Genomic DNA, 15,137 nt, shown 5'->3' on the forward strand with positions numbered 1-15,137 from the left:
CTGTGCTGGGGATCCAGTAGTAAGAAAAAGACACAGTCTCTGTTCTCCTGGAGTTGACAGTCTAGCAGGTGAGCATCATAAGCACTGAGATGCCCCTTCCTCATCCCATGCAGAATCCTGATTCTGTTCAGGTGGCTTTCTTCCTCCTGGACCCCACCCTCTGCTTCAGCAGAGGTGGATCCTAAGTCCAGGGGTGAATCATGATTATAATGAACCTAAAATGATGGTCCCATGTCCCTTGCAAGTGATTGGTTTAGGTGTGGGTACATAATACACTTGCAGCCAGCAGATACAAAGAAAGGCTTCCTGGGGTTCCCATCGTAGCTCAGCAGAAATGAATCTGACTAGTATCCATGAGGACGCAGCTTCGATCCCTGGCCTCCCTCAGTGGGTTAAAGATCCAGCATTGCTCTGAGCTGTGGCGTAGGTCAAAGACGAGGCTTGGATCTGGCATTGCTGTGGCTGTGGTGTAGGCCAGTGCTGCAACTCCAGTTCAGCCCCTAGCCTGGGAACCTTCATATGCTGTGGGTGTGGCTCTAAAAAAAAAAAAATCAAAGAAAAACTTCCTGTGGTTTCTCTGAAAGGCTCCCTCACTACTGAAAGAAAAATATCACGTGGGAGCCAGCCTCTAAGATGACCCCAAGTGTCCACCTTGTAGTGCTCACACCCTGTGTAGTCCCTTCCCATGCTGGACCAGGGCATGGCATGGCTGAGATTAGTTCCTAAAAGGTCACTGAAAGCTTCTGATTTGGTTGCTCTCTTGCTCTGGAAGAAGACAGCACAACATTAGGGACAGCCTTCGGAGAGGCCCACATATGGAGAGACTGAAGCCTCCTGCCAACAGCCACGTGAAGAAGCTGGGGAGTGGGTCTTCTGGCTGCAGTTGAGCCTTTGGGTGACTTCAGCCTGAGTCAACAGTTTGACAATAACCTCATGAGAAATCTGCCAGAAACAACCTGCTAAGCCACTCCAGTTAAAATGTCATTTTAGGGAGTTCTCATGGTTCAGCAGTTGCGAACCCAGCTGGTGTCCATGGGGATGTGTGTTCAATCCCTGGCCTCACCCAGTGGATTGAGGATCCAGCGTTGCCATGATCGAGGATCCCGAGTTGCTGTGGCTGTGGTGTAGGCTGGCAGCTACAGTTCCAATTCCACCCCTAGCCCAGGAACTTCGATATGCCCCAGGTGTGGTCCTAAAAACCAAAAAAGAAAAGCCATTTTCAACTACTAAGTTTTGTGATAATTTGTTATACAGCGATTGTTAAGACACATCATGAGAAAACCCTGCTCATATGGTATGAAGTCCAACTGTGATGCCTGGGATTGCTGTATCCTTCCTGCTAGCCTGAGGACAAAGCCAACCTCAAGGAGACAGAGCAGTGAGATGGGAGAACTTAGGTCCTTGAGAACATCACTGAATTAACCAACCTTAGAACCAGTGCTACCACTGGACAACTTCCTTGTTGCTTCAGCCAATGGAGTTGGGTTTTCTGTTATCGTGGTCAAAAGCTTCTAACTCATCTAAGGACAGAGATGATAAATATGTAAATGCATTTCTGTGTGAGCTGCAATGAAATGAACTAGATGAAAGGATGGGCAATAACAGGTAGACTTACTCGGAGAACGTGTTCTCTGAAGATGCAGCATTTCAATTTGACCTGAAGGACGAGGAGGAGCCCCCTCCTTAGTTGAGAGCTCCCTTGACATCCCTCCCAGGCCCCAGCTCATATTCCCACTGAGGCAGAGGTGCCATTTCCCTGAAGGCAGTACTCTCTGAACAGTGCTGCAGGGAAATGCTTTATCCATTTATTGATTCAATGCCTTGTGGAGCACCAGCTAAGCGCCAGGGCAATACAATGGTAAGCGAAACCAGACTTAGAAGCTGTTGGCGCTTCCTAATAGGGAAGGTGGGTATTAACCAAATAACCACACAAACAAATGTGAAAATGGAAATGTGGTTAAGTGCTATGAAGGCAGAATATCCGAGCAATAAGAGCATCTAACAAGGGAACCTTGGCTGGAGTCCGATAAGATATCCCAGAACTGGAGTTCCCGTCGTGGCTCAGTGGTTAACGAATCTGACTAGCATCCATGAGGACACAGGTTCAATCCCTGGCCTCCTTCAGTGGGTTTAGGATCCAATGTAGCTGCCAGCAGCTACAGCTCCAATTCAATCCCTAGCCTGGGATAACTCAATAAGCGTTGCTTAATCTGAGGTCTGATGGATGGTAGGTGTTGACTGGGCAAAGTCAGGAATGGAGAAATGAGAGGGAAGAATTTTCTAGCCAAAGGGGGTGGGGGAGGATGGTAAACAGATCTGAAGAAGTCTGTTTCTACTCATCACTGAGTCCCAAGTGTCTGGTACAATAGATGCTCAATATTTGTTGAATTAAGAAAGATCCATTGATAGAGATTATCATACTAAGTGAAGTCAGACAGAGAAAGATAAATATATGATATCACTTACATATGGAATCTTAAAAAATGAAGTTCCCTTCGTGGCTCAGTGGTTAACAAACCTGATTAGGATCCATGAGGATGCGGGTTCGAGCCCTGGCAGACGAGGGCTTGGATTCTTCATTGCTGTGGTTGTGGTATAGGGCTGTGGCTGTAGCTCTGATTCCACCCCTAGCCTGGAAACTTTCATATGCTGCAGCCCTGAGAAACAAAGCAAAAAAAAAAAAAATACAAATGGACTTATTTACAAAACAGAAAGAAACCAAAAAAAAAAAGATACAAATGAACTTATTTATAAAACAGAAAACAAACTTGTGGTTACCAAAGGGGAAAGGGGTGGGCAGTGATAAATTAGGAGTTTGGGATAAGCAGATACAAATGACTATATATGAAAGAAATAAACAACAAGGTCCTGAATAGCACAGGGAACTATATTCAATATGTTGTAATACACTATAATGGAAAAGAATCTGAAAAAGAATATATAGAATCACTTTGCTGTATACCAGAAACTAACACAAGGTTGTAAAGCAACTGTGTCTCAATTTCTTTTTTTTTTTTTTGGCCGCACCTGCAGCATGTGGAAGTTTCCTGGCCAGAAGTCCAGTGCACACCACAGTTGTGACTTGTGCCACAGCTGCAGCAATCTTTAACCCACTCCACAGCAAGGGAACTTCCTATGTTTCAATTCTTATTAAAAAAAAGGAAAAGGAGTTCCCAACGTGGCTTAGCGGAAATGAATCTGACTAGTATCCATAAGGACTCAGGTTCAATCCCTGGCATCGCTCAGTGGGTTAAGGATCTGGTGTGGCTGTGGCATAGCCCAGCGGCTGCAGCTCTGATTCATCCCCTAGCCTGGGAACCTCCGTATGCCGTTGGTATGGCCCTAAAAAGACTAAAGTAAAATTAAAAACAATAAAAAGAAGGAAAAAAATCCGTCGAGGAGGTGGAGTTTGGCACAAGGTGAGCCAGACCATGCAAGGCCTTGTAAGGCTGTGTCAGGAGTTCGGGTTTTATTCCAAGTCCATGCATGGGAAGTCACTGAAGGCTATTAAACAGGGTGAGAAGGGTGACATGGTCAGATTGGCGTTTTTATTAGACTACTCTGGCTGTTGGGTAGGAAACCAGTAGGGACTTGAAGGTAAACTGGGAGACCTGTTAAGCAGTGATTGCTAAGATCCAGACAGGAGATTAAGATAGGGACTTAGGCTCAGGAAACAGAGATGGAAAGAAGTGTGGACCAGACCACTCAGGACCAATGGGCCATGCTAAGAGTTTGTTGTTGTTGTTTTGCCTCGTTCACCTAATGCAGAAATTCCCAGGTCAGGGATCAAACCCACGCCACCGCCGTGGCCCAAGCCACAGCAATGACAATACCAGATCCTGAACCCACTGAGCCGTAAGGGATCTCCTGAGAGTTTAGTCTTTATTGCAAGAGCACTGGGAAGCTATTGCGAGATTTTAGCAGGTGGGTGACACGGTCAGACTGGTGATTTGAAAAGAGTATCAGGAGTTCCCGTCGTGGCTCAGTGGTTAACGAACCCAGCTAGCATCCCTGAGGATGTGGGTTCTATCCCAGGCCTTGTTCAGTGGGTTAAGGATGTGGCGTTGCCCTGAGCTGTGGTGTAGGTGGCAGACGCAGCTCAGATCCTGCATTGCTGTGGCTCCGGCATAGGCCGGTGGCTACAGCTCAGATTCGACCCCTGGTCTGGGAACCTCCATATGCCACTGGTGCAGCCCTAAGAGACAAGAAAAGAAAAAAGAAAAGGAAAAGATTATCAGAGCTACCACCTGGAGAAGGGATTGAGAGGGAAGGAGGAAAGGAGCAAGAGTCAGGTGTCCAGACACCAACTCCAGTTCTGGTGAAAGATGATGTGCATGCACTTGGTCCAGTGAGCGGTGGAAACTGAGAGGTAGGTAGAGGAGGTGCAAAGACGGGGAATGAAAAAGAATGATGTCAAGGATGACTCTAAGTTTTCCGGCTCAAATAACCAGATGGATAAAAGTTTGGGTCACTGAGAGAAAAAACTCTGGAAAAGAGTCAGCTTGAGGGGGACCCGGGAAATTGCTGGTGGATAACAATTTCTTGGACAGCTCTGGGGCTCAGGAAATGGGTCTGAGCCCATAAGCTGGGAAGGAGGGGCCAGGAGGAAAGTTCTAGAAGGGTGCAGCTCCAGGAGCCTGAGGTCCACAGCTCAGCAGCAGCGACGGGGGGGTGCTTTGGAAGAAATAGCCAATCTGCAGAGAGGCTGGTCTCCCGGTCTATTTGCTGGTTTCCTGCCGGAGCTTTAGGAATGTCCGGTCTGTTCCTGAGCAAGACTGAGCAGACTGGAGGCGGGGGCAGGAGCCAGTGCTCTGGAAAGCCCTCCCTTTCTCCAGCTCTGCCCTTTCCCCAGCAGGGCCAAGCAAGGAGGCAGGGCCAGATGCCTTTCCCTCCTGCTCCTCCCTCCAGCCCAGCCGCCACTGCTCTTGAGTTTCAGCGGCCAGCCGTACCCCGCCCCCCGCCCCGTCTTTACCCTCTCCAAGGGCATCGGTCTCTTTGATCCTCCCTCGAAGGAGCCTGGGTCCGGCTACTCCACAAACGGGCCTCTGGCGCCCCCTCGTGGTTACACGAGCGCAATTGGCGAGCTACTATGTTGGCTGGGAGTCGACTTTGCATTGGTGCATAGTTCAGAGCTGCGGGGACCCGAGGCAGGGCTGTGGCCAGGGTTCTGGCTGAGAGGTCAGGAAGTGTGTGTCCAGGCCTGGCCAGTGACTCACTCTGTAACTCTGGGCTATTCCCCTGACCCCTGTGAGCTTAGATTTCCTCACTTGCAAATTAGGGCTAGTGATCTGGGTGAGCATTCTTTGAGCTGACACAAAGAACCCAAGAGTTTTGTTAAATGCAAGACCCATGGAGTTCCCGTCGTGGCGCAGTGGTTAACGAATCCGACTAGGAACCATGAGGTTGTGGGTTCGGTCCCTGCCCTTGCTCAGTGGGTTAACGATCCGGCGTTGCCGTGAGCTGTGGTGTAGGTTGCAGACGCGGCTCGGATCCCACGTTGCTGTGGCTTTGGCGTAGGCCGGTGGCTACAGCTCCGATTCAACCCCTAGCCTGGGAACCTCCATATGCCGTGGGAGCGGCCCAAGAAATAGCAACAACAACAGACAAAAAAGACAAAAAGACAAAAAAAAAATGCAAGACCCCCTCCCTAGCTTGAGGGGCCTGGACATCCTGGGGCAGCTTAACAACACCTCCTGTGTACTACCAGCCCTTTCCCCAAACACTCCACTTTGGATTGCCACATTAGACATATGTGGCCAGAACGTTTTGATCCATGGGGCCAGGTCCTTATTTTCCAGGTGTTCAGGTTAGAAGCAGAAGGGGACATAGAATGCAATCTAAGAGGTTAGTGAAGAACCAGGTGCAGGATGCTGTGGGAATATAAAGGAGAAATATTTGATCAGCTCAGGGGTGGCTACCCCTAGGAGATAACACCCTAGAAGCTCCTTTAAATTACTGATTGAGAACTTTATGCCTCCAAAGAACAGCCCCTGGCACTCAGCTTTGGTCCACAAATGCCAGGTGGAATTGGATCCCAGCATTGCTGGCAACAACAAGAATAGAAATGATGGATGGGTCTGCAAAGGATTGGAGTTCCCTTTGTGGCTCAGTGGGTTAAGAACCTGACTAGCATATGAGAGGATGCAGGTCCAATCCCTGGCCTTGCTCATTGGGTTAAGGATCTGGTGTTGCCGAAAGCTGCCAACGTAGGTCAAAGATGCTGCTTGGATCTGGCATTGCTGTGGCTGTGTGGACCCATAGCCCAGGAACTTCTACATGCTGCAGGTGTGGCCCTAAAGAGACAAAAAGAAAGAAGGAAAGTAAAAAAGAAGCCTTTAAAAAAAAAAAAGTGGGAGTTCCCGTCGTGGCGCAGTGGTTAACGAATCCGACTAGGAACCATGAGGTTGCGGGTTCGGTCCCTGCCCTTGCTCAGTGGGTTAACGATCCGGCGTTGCTGTGAGCTGTGTAGGTTGCAGACGCGGCTCGGATCCCACGTTGCTGTGGCTTTGGCGTAGGCCGGTGGCTACAGCTCCGATTGGACCCCTAGCCTGGGAACCTCCATGTGCTGTGGGAGTGGCCCAAGAAATAGCAAAAAGACAAAAAGAAAAAAAAAAGTCAAAGAACTTAAGAACCATAATAAATATAACTAAAATTGCCCTGCTTTTTATCACCACCATCCACGGGCAATTTCGAACAACGTCAGTCAGTTATAAACCGCTTCTCTCTGGGAAAAAAAAAAAAATTATCGGTCAAAGTTCTAAATAGTTGCCACAGTTACTGTTGAGTTTTGATAATATATATGTAAGGTTCAATTTAGCACAAATTTATTACTTTTTTTTTGTCTTTTTAGGGCTGCACCTGTGGCATATGGGGGTTCCCAGGCTAGGAGTCAAATCGGAGCTACAGCTGCTGGCCTACATCACACCCATAGCAATGCAGGATCCAAGCCGCATCTGCAACCTACACCACAGCTCACAGCAGCACAGGATCTTTAACCCACCGAGCTAGGCCACGGATCGAACATGTGTCCTCATGGATGCTAGTCAGATTTGTTTCCGCTGAGCCCTAATGGGAACTCCTATTACTTACTTTTTAATAAACATGCATTCTGCCTGGGAGCTTATTAGGAGAGACCCCCTTGAATAATTAGCTTCTTGAGACACAGACTCAGATACACATGTTCATTTTCAAAGTAATTTCAACACTTTTGAATCACTTAAGTTTCCTCTGGGCTCAGTTGGTGCCTCCAACTCTTAAATTCTACATATTCCTGAATTTAAACAGTAGTTTCAGAAAAAGCTATGACAAGTTTCCTGGTGGGTTGGGAATCTGGTGTTATTGCTGCTGTGGTACAGTTTTGATCTCTGGCCAGGAACTTCTGTATGCCATGGGTGCAGCCAAAAAAAAAAAAAAGAAAAGAAAAGAAAAAATGAGTTCCCCCTGTGGCTCAGTGGGTTAAGAACCTGACTAGTATCCATGAGGATGAGCATGTGGGTTTGATCCCTGGCCTCGATCAGTGGGTTAAGGATTCGGCGTTGCCCTGAGCTGTGGTGTAGGTTGAAGATGTGGCTCATACCTGGCGTTGCTGTGACTGTGGCATAGGCTGGCAGCTGCAGCTCCAATTCAACCCCTAGCCTGGGAACTTCTGCACTGAGGGTGAGGCCCTAAAAAGACTAATACTAATAATAATACTACTAATAATAAATGGTGACATTGTAAAGATGAAGAAATAAGTTACTTCAATTCTATCATTCTCTGTGACCATTTGTGCTAATAAAACATATATTATTAAAACCCAACAGTAACTAGAATTTAGTGTTTAAAATTTAAAACAGTGGAGGACTGCAATTATAAAATTTTTCTTTGCAAAGTGCAAATGTTAATTAAAACAAATTTAAACTTTTTAAAAATTAAAACAGGAGTTCCCGTCGTGGCGCAGTGGTTAACAAATCCAACTAGGAATCATGAGGTTGCGGGTTTGGTCCCTGCCCTTGCTCAGTGTGTTAACGATCTGGTGTTGCCGTGAGCTGTGGTGTAGGTTGCAGACGCGGCTCGGATCCAGCGTTGCTATGGCTTTGGCGTAGGCCGGTGGCTGCAGCTCTGATTCGATCCCTAGCCTGGGAACCTCCATATGCCGTGGGAGCGGCCCAAGAAATAGCAAAAAAGACAATGAATAAATAAATAAATAAATAAATAAATAAAAGGAATAAAATGCCTGAGACATTTAAAAAAAAAATTAAAACAAATTTAACTATATTTAAAAGCTAAAGTTATTCTTTTTGTTTTTCCAATATTTTGCTGTTGTAAGATATACATAGCATAAAATGTGCCATTTTCGCCATTTTTTAAGAGTTTAGTTTTGTGGCATTAAAGTACTTTCAAATTGTTGCGCAACCATCACCACCACCCATCTCTAGAAATTTCCGTCTTCCCAAACTGAAAATTTGTGCTCATTAAACTCTAATTCCCTATTCCCCCCCTCTACCCAGGCAACCACCATTCTTTCTTTTCTTTTTCTTTCTTTCTTTCTTTTTTTTTTTGGCTGTCCCTGTGGCATCTGAAATTTCTTGGGCCAGGAATCATACCCATGCCACAGCTGGACCTGAGCCACAGCAGTGACAATGCTGGATCCTTAACCTGCTGAGCCACCAGGGAACTCTTCTTTCTTTTTTTTTAATGATAGTCATCCTCAGGATGTGTGAAGTGGTATCTCATTGTGGTTTGGATCTGTATTTCCCTAACACTTAGTGATATTGAGCATCATTTTTATGTGTTTACGGGCCATTTGTATATCTTCTTTGGAAAAATATCTATTCAAATATTTTGCATATTTATTCATAGGGTTATTTGCTTTACCATTATTGAGTTTTAGGAGTGTTTTATATAGTCTGGATATTAATTGCTTGTCAGATAAGTGATTTACAACTCTTTTCTCCCATTCTATGGACTGCCTTTTCAGTCTGCTGATAGTATCTGAGCCACAAAAGCATTTAATTTTGATGAAGTCCTATTATTTCTCTTTTTGTTGCCCATGCTTTTGGTGTCATATCCAAGAAATTATTGTCAAATCCAATATCATAAAGCTTTTTTTTTTTCTTTTTTGGCTGTGCCCACAGCATGAAGAAGTTTCCCGGGCCGGAGAGTAAACCCATACCACAGCAGTGACCTAAGCTGCTGAGTGACCATGTCAGATCCTTAACCCACTGAGCCACAAGGGAACTCATGAAGCTTTTCAAGCCCTATGCTTTTTTTCCCAAGACCTTTATAGTTTTAGCTCTTAGGTTTAGACCTGTGATGCATTTCAAGTTGGCTTTCGTATGGCTATTTATTTATTTATTTACTGTTTTTGCCTTTTCTAGGGCTGCATCCGCGGCACGTGAAGGTTCCCAGGCTAGGGGTCTAATAGGAGATACAGCCGCTGGCCTTCGCCAGAGCCAGAGCAACGCGGGATCCGAGCCGCATCTGTGACCTACACCACAGCTCAAGGCAATGCCGGATCCTTAACCCACTGAGCAAGGCCAGGGATCGAACCCGCAACCTCATGGTTCCTAGTCAGATTCGTTAGCCACTGAGCCACAACGGGAACTCCTGTATGGCAATTTAAAAAGATTAAAACTCTAGCACTTCAGAGAAAGCTTATCTAAGAGCAGGATTCAGACCCTGGGCTTTAGATGCTAGTGTTCCTCAGGGCTAACATCTGCCCTTCTCACATTTCTTAAGTTGATCTCATCCACTTCTGGCGCTTAAACTACTGTCTAGGTGAGAGGCTAAGAGCATGGATCCTCGGAGTTCCCGTCGTGGCACAGTGGTTAACGAATCGGACTAGGAACCATGAGGTTGCAGGTTCAATCCCTGGCTTTGCTCAGTGAGCTAAGGATCCAGCGTTGCCATGAGCGTGGTGTAGGTCGCATATGCGGCTCGGATCCTGCGTTGCTGTGGCTGTGGTGTAGGCTGGTGGCTACAGCTCCAATTCGACCCCTAGCCTGGGAACCTCCATATGCCGTGGGTGGGGCCCTAGAAAAGACCAAAAAAAAAAAAAAAAAAAGAGCATGGATCCTGGAGCTAGACTTCTGTGGTTTGAATCCTGGCTCCATCACTTAGTAGTTGGGTAATCTTGGTTTAGAGTACTTAACTTCCCCCCCCATCTGTAAAATGGCAAGAGTGAGGTCACATACCTCATAGGGTTGTTGTCAGGAATCTAAGTTAATTGTATGTGAGAACATTGGAAGACGTGTCCAGTGCTTGGTCAGTGCCAGATAACTTTTGTTTGTTTGTTTTTTTGGTCATGCCCACAGCATGTGAATGTTCTCAGGCCAAGGATGGAATCCGTGCCACAGCAGCGACGTGGGCCACTGCAGAAACAATGCCAGATCCTTAACCCATTGTGCCACAAGGGAACTCCCAGATAACATTTTTATTGTTAACTTTACGCTGATGACGCCCGAACAAGCATCTCCAGTCCAACCTCTTTCCTGAGGTTGACAGCTGTGTACATGCTTGCTGGAGGCCTTGGCTTGGACCTCTTGCAGCACCACCAATGCAAGTCCAAACCTGGTCTCAGAAAATATCACCAGAGACCATCATCGGGATCCACCAGTCTCTCAAGCCACATCCCTGGGAAGTCACCCCTCCCACAGCCTCAGCTCTGCAATGTCTCTGACTCTGTCCCCAGGCCCTCATGCTGGCCCAGGCTGCTGTCATTTCTGCCATCCTAGAAAGAGCAGCAAAGTTGTCTCTTCCCACCTAGTCTCTTCAGAACAGCCACAGATCTGCCCACACACTCCCCTGCATAAGTCTCTCCCAGGCCTCCTCATTGCCCTCAGGATAAAATGCACACTCTGGGAGCTCCTGTTGTGGCTCAGCGGTAATGAACCCAACTAGTGTTCATAAGGACGCGGGTTTGATCCCTGGCGCTCTGCAGGTTAAGGATCTGGTGTTCCTGTGAGCTGTGGTATAGATCTCAGATGAGGCACAGATTCTGCATTGCTCTGGCTGTGGTGTAGGTCGGCAGCTGCAGTTCTGATTTGACCCCTAGCCTCAGAGCTTCCATATGCCATGGGTGTGGCCCTAAAAATATATATATATAAAAACCCACAGCAGGTGGCCTCCTGGCAGCTGCTCACCCTCTTTTTTCACCCCAAATCTCCATATGTCTCAGGGCCTTTGCATGATGGTTTCCTGGCCTGGGCCTCTCTCCCCTGCCTGCCCTCCCAACACATGGTTGCCTGGTGACTGTTCAATTCTTTTTTTTTTTTCTTGTCTTTTTGCTATTTCTTGGGCCGCTCCTGTGGCATATGGAGGTTCCCAGGCTAGGGGTGGAATCAGAGCCGTAGCCACCGGCCTAGCCAGAGCCACAGCAACGCTGGATCCGAGCCGCGTCTGCAACCTACACCACAGCTCACGGCAACGCCGGATCGTTCACCCACTGAGCAAGGCCAGGGACCGAACCCGCAATGTCATGGTTCCTAGTCGGATTCGTTAACCACTGTGCCACGAAGGGAACTCCGTGACTGTTCAATTCTTAAACACCTCTTCTCCCAGAAGATCTTCTTTGGCCTCTGAGCTCTGGACCCACCCCAGCACAACAAATGCTCTTGGCAATGATTTGTCTATTAAATGCTCCTCTGCCAGAACCTGAGTCCCAAGAGCATGGACACTACAAGTTTTGTTGTCTACCTTGTCCTTTGTGGCCCCCAGTGCCTGGCACACCATTGAGCTGTCTGTGTGCAATAAACGTCTGACAGAAAAACGTGAACAAGAGCATGGAAGCTGGAAGAGCTGGAGGAGGGAGGGTAAGCGGCAGGGTGTGTGAGACCTGCAGGTTTTGCCAAGCATCCTGGAAGCTGGATGGGAATCAGGCCCTGAGCGCCTTGTATCCTAATTAGCTGGGAAGCTTGTTCTTTGTCCCATGGCATAGGAAACCATAGCAGTGCTGCAGGTGCGGCCCTAAAAAGACAAAACAAACAAACACGCAAAAAACCACAGCAGGCTTTTAAGTCGGGAGTTTACAGGACTGGAGACAGAACACCAGCCTGCCACAGTATGGAGGCAGGTCGGCCAGGCTGGAGGCCAGGAAGATGATCTGACTGTGGCAACAAGATGTCTCTGGAAGGAAACACAGACAAGTGGGGAAGGGAACTGGGTTGCAAAGAGGCAGGAGCAGAAGCGATATTTCATCCCATGTTCTTTTGTCCCTATGGATTTTTTTTTTTTTTTTTTGGTCTTTTGTCTTTTTAGGGCTGCACCAGCAACATGTGGAGGCTAGGGGTCGAATTGGAGCTGTAGCCACCAGCCTATGCCAGAGTCACAGCAACGTGGGATCTGATCCAAGTCTTCGACCTACACCACAGCTCATGGCAACGCCAGATCCTTAACCCAAGGATTGAGGCCAGGGATCAAACCCGCAACCTCATGGTTCCTAATTGGATTTGATTCCTCTGCACCATGACAGGCACTCCAAAATGTCTTTGTTTTTACCTGAATTCAAATTTACCTGGACATCCTCTGTTTTATCTGACCTTTGCCCTCCCTCTGACTGCTGGAGGGAGAAAGGACTGCTGGTCCTTTCTCTAATTTTTATTTTATTTATTTTTTTGTTTTTTGGCTGCACCTGCAGCATGTAGAAGTTCACGGCAGTGACAACACCAGATGTTTAACCCACTGAGCCACATGGGAACTTCCTCTAATTTTTAGTTTAAATCTTCATTTAAGTGACTTTAGGAGTTCCTGTCCTGGCTCAGTGCAAACAGATCTGACTGGCATCCATGAGGACACAGGTTCAATCCCTGGCATCACTCAGTGGGTTGGGGATCTGGTGTTGCTGTGAGCTGTGGTGTAGGTCACAGATGCGGCTTAGATCCCAAGTTGCTGCAGCCGCAGCTCCAATTCAACCCCTAGCCTGGGAGCTTCCCTGTGCCGCAGATGTGGCTCTAAAAAGTAAAAAAAAAAAAAAGAAAAGAAAAAAAAAGAAAAAAAAGACTTTTATTTCATTTTTTAAATTTTATTTATTTTTTATTTTCCCAATATATTTTTTTTCCCTACTGCACAGCATGGTGACCCAGTTACCCATACACATATACATTATTTTTTCTCACATTATAAGTCACTCCAATTTGTTTTGAAACTTGCCAGTAGAGTCCTCTGCAGGGTCCCTGGCCTCACATAGTGCCCACCATGGGCTCTGATGGCCCAGCACACAGCAGCCTAGGCCCCAGGGGTCTGCCAGGGGAGGTTAGTGGGGGGGCAGGGCAGACAGCTCTGGCGCCAGGCACTGAGGGCTGAGTCTTTGGCCCTGGGTCCTGGTGATGGGCACTGGTAATCGAGCCTGGATGCTGAGCACTGGGTTCCAAGCAAAGGGTACCATGTCCTGGGTCTGAGCTTTGGGCTCTGGGTCCTACAAACCAGGACTGGGGCAGAGACCACAAGTGACTTGTTGCTTGGCAGGAGTTCCTGGGCTCAGTAGCAGTGAGCCTGGTGTCACTTAACGCCTTGGGCGGGACCACGAGGGAGGAGCTGCCTAGCTCCCCGTTGTTTTTGTGACAGCTGCTGGACTAGGCTAGAGGAGAAATTTAAGGAGCCAGGGGTGGGGTGGGGAAGAAGGGGTCAGCGGGGAGGGCAAGGCCGCTTGCACAGGCTCACTTCAGCCCCAGGCCCAGGGGACAGCACTTGGAGCTCCAGGCCTCACGGAGGCAGGCAGGAGGGCCCTTGGGGCAAAGGTAAGACGGGTGGTGTGAAGAGTGGTGGGGACCTTTGGGTCCCCTATCTCTGTACCCTCCCCCTCGGTCAAACTCCTGGCCCGGCTCCCGGGCCAAGGCAGCTGGAGTGATTAGTCTAAGCCGAGGGAGTACGAATGCCAAAGGCTTGTCTCATGTCTCAGAACACAAGAATCCAGCCAGGGCAGATGGCATAGCTGAGAGTGAGAAAAAGAGACCAAGAGATAAACAAACAAGGGCATCACCAGAGAGGGACTAGAGAAACAGGACAAGACCCAGAAGAAGAGACTGAATGGCTACACACAGAAACAGGTGTTGCGGGGGAGGGAGGGGCCCGTAGCACACAGGCCAGGAGAGCTTTTGTTTTTTTTTTTAATCTCTTCCTAGACCTTGCCCTGTCTGAATTTCTCCCCACTGTATCTCCTATCCCAGGGCTTCTCAAGCTCAGCACTACTGGTGTTTGGGGCAGGATCATTCTCTGATGGGGAACTGGGGTGGCTGTCCTGTGCATTGTAGGATGTTTGGTGGCATCCCTGGCCTCTGCCCACCAGATGCCAGTAGCACCCTTCCCCTTAAATGTGACAACCAAAAATGTCTCTAGACATTGCCAAATGTTTTCTGGGGAGGAAATGCCCCTGACGGATGAGTTTTCCTGCTCCCAAGTAGATCCATGTTCTTGAGAGGCAATTCCTGGTTTCCTGCTCATTCTGATTCTCCTCTCGGGAACCAGTCCTTGTGTATACCTGCCCTCATCCCCAGTGTGGCTTCAGCTGCTTTGACTCTGAAGCCAGGAAAGTTGGAGAACTGCTGAGACTGAGAAGGGGTCTGAAGGTCTGCTGAAGTAGCTGTGAACAGGAGTTCCCGCTGTGGCTCAGGGGTAACAATCCTGACTAGTATCCATACAGAAGCAGGTTTAAACCCTGGCCTCACTCAGTGGGTTAAGGATCCAGCGTTGCTGCGAGCTGTTGGTGTAGGTTGCAGACATGGCTCAGACATGGCGTTGCTGTGGCTGTGGCGAAGGCCAGGTGCTCCAGCTCCTAATTTGACCCCTAGTCTGGGAACTTCCGTATGTCGCAAGTAAAATGCTAAAGAAGCAAAAAGAGGAGTTCCTGTCTGGTGCAGCAGAAACGAATCCGACTAGGAACCATGAGGTTTCAGGTTCGATCCCTGGCCTTGCTCAGTGGATTAAGGATCCAGTGTTGCCGAGAGCTGTGGTGTAGGGTGCAGACACAGCTCTAAAAAGCAAAAAAAAAAAAAAAAAAAAAAATCCATGAAGCAGCTGTGAACAAAGTCCCTGCCCCCTACCCCCTGCCCTCATGGCTTATGGCATTTCTGGTCTTATTCCATCCAGTAGGCATCACAGGGTGTTTGAGGTGCCCTAAGGGGTGCTTAGTGAGTAGCCTTATACTCTTGCCTAGAAGGGAG

The sequence above is a fragment of the Phacochoerus africanus genome, chromosome 8, assembly GCF_016906955.1.
Source record: "Phacochoerus africanus isolate WHEZ1 chromosome 8, ROS_Pafr_v1, whole genome shotgun sequence".
NCBI lineage: Eukaryota > Metazoa > Chordata > Mammalia > Artiodactyla > Suidae > Phacochoerus > Phacochoerus africanus.